This window comes from Rutidosis leptorrhynchoides, chromosome 6 (genome assembly GCF_046630445.1).
Source record: "Rutidosis leptorrhynchoides isolate AG116_Rl617_1_P2 chromosome 6, CSIRO_AGI_Rlap_v1, whole genome shotgun sequence".
NCBI classification, from domain to species: domain Eukaryota; kingdom Viridiplantae; phylum Streptophyta; class Magnoliopsida; order Asterales; family Asteraceae; genus Rutidosis; species Rutidosis leptorrhynchoides.
In genome coordinates, this window is record NC_092338.1 from 228,635,350 (window position 1) to 228,637,337 (window position 1,988).

The following is a 1,988-nucleotide window of genomic DNA, read 5'->3' on the forward strand; positions in this document are numbered from 1 at the left end:
ATCGGCTCTAGCCGCTTTAGATGATCGAAAGATATCTTTTTCTTGATGCCACTCATGTGAGTGGGAGGCTGTGTTATCAATAATTTTGTAAGCTTCAGTTGCGGTTTTCTTCATAATGGAACTACCAGCTGTTATGTCGATGTCTTTTCTTGTAGCAACGTTGACACCTTGGTAGAATATTTGTACTATTTGATAAGTGTCTAAACCGTGTTGAGGACATCCTCTCAACATCCTTCCGAATCTTGTCCACGCCTCATATAATGTTTCATTTGGCTTTTGTGTGAACGTAACAATTTCTCCTTGAAGTCTCACGGCTTTAGATGCCGGAAAGAATCTTTTAAGAAATTTCTCAACTAAAACATCCCATGTGTCAATCGCCCCTTCAGGTAACGATTCTAACCAATCTTTGGCTTCTCCCTTTAAAGTCCAGGGAAACAACATGAGATAGATCTGTTCATCCTCAACTTCTCGGATTTTGAATAGTGTACAGATCCTATTAAACGTACGAAGATGTTCGTTTGGATCTTCCTTCGGCGCACCACTATATTGGCACTGATTAGTTACCATGTGTAGGATTTGTCCTTTGATTTCATAATCTGGCGCATTAATGTCTGGCTTAATAATGGCGTGACCTTGGCCCGTGCGTTTAGCTCTCATTCGATCTTCCATACTTAGAGGTTCCGTTACTTCCATAATTGAATTCGTTGAATACGAATCACTAGAGGACTCTGATTTAACGGTTTGTGGTTCAGGATCTTGGAATTGTCCTTGAATATTCTCCGGATTCTCAATTGTGAGGTCGGGTTCAAAAGATGGATTATCAGAAATTTGAGTTGGAGTTCTTGGTCGACTAGATGATGATTCTAAAGAAAAAGCAACGGCGACAATATTGGCTAGATGTCTTGATCGAGTTATAGGTGGTGAACGTATGAAAGGTGGTGAACGTTTTGCTCGGTGCATTCACTGAATATCCTAGTAGTTATAAAAAAAATAAGAAAAACTTATATAAGTTGTCCAATTAATAGACTTTTCTGATTTTGCCCACATTTCGAATAGCCAAAAGATGTAGCAGGTAGCCAGGACCCTTTAAATCGGAAGCCCACAACTAGCTACTAACAAATCCAACTATTACTACGAACCAGAAAAATGTCAACGTCTATTAACTTAACCGCTTAAATAATTTTTCTTTCCGTTTGAGAATTAGATAAGAAATAGAGAAAATTCTAAGTCCTAAAAACTAGAGCGTCGAGAAATAAGAAAGAAATAGATTGCGCGTCGAAAAATGTCGAAAAATAAAAGGTCGAAAAATAGGCGTCAAAAAATAAAAATAAGAAAGTAGCGCGAAAAACGGCGTCGCAAAATTCTAAAGCACCTAAATCTTAGTCTAAGGAATAAGCACTTAAGGGATTTTACGGCAAACCTAAAAATTCTAGAAATAAAAATAACTATGGCAAAACTAAACTTAATACTAAAAATTGTAACTAGAGTCTAAAAATCTAAAGGTAATAAAAAAAACTTTTTTTTTAATTTTTTTTTTATATATTTCGTTTTTTAAGGATTTTAAATTTTTTTTTTTTTAAAAAATTTTTTTTTTTTTATATAAATTTTTTTTTAAAACTTTTTTTTTTTTTTAAATTTTTAAAAAAAAAACGATTTTTTTTTTACAATTTTTTTTTTTTTTTTTAAAAAACGAAATTTTTTTTCTTAAAAAAAACGATTTTTTTTTTATTTTTTAAAAAAAAAAGATTTTTTTTTTTACAAATTAATAATTTTTTTATAATTATAATTTTTTTTCAAAACTTTTTTTTTAATTCATTTACTATTCTTGAATAGTAAATGAAAATAAATTAATTAATTTACTATTCACATGAAAGCGACATGATAGAAATTATTAATTATAAGTTACATAATATACCGCTGAAGTATTTAATAAATACGACTTTTTAAAACTTTACGTATCAAATTCTAAAATATTATTATATTATTAT

The 1,988-nt window shown here is 30.7% G+C and overlaps 1 non-coding gene across 1 annotated transcript; it reads left to right on the plus strand.

Moving 5' to 3' along the window:
- Positions 1–202: 202 nt before the first annotated feature.
- LOC139856380 (small nucleolar RNA R71) lies at positions 203–309 on the plus strand. Its single transcript, XR_011761865.1, has one exon. It is a non-coding gene; the product is annotated as a small nucleolar RNA R71 (small nucleolar RNA).
- Positions 310–1,988: the final 1,679 nt, after the last annotated feature.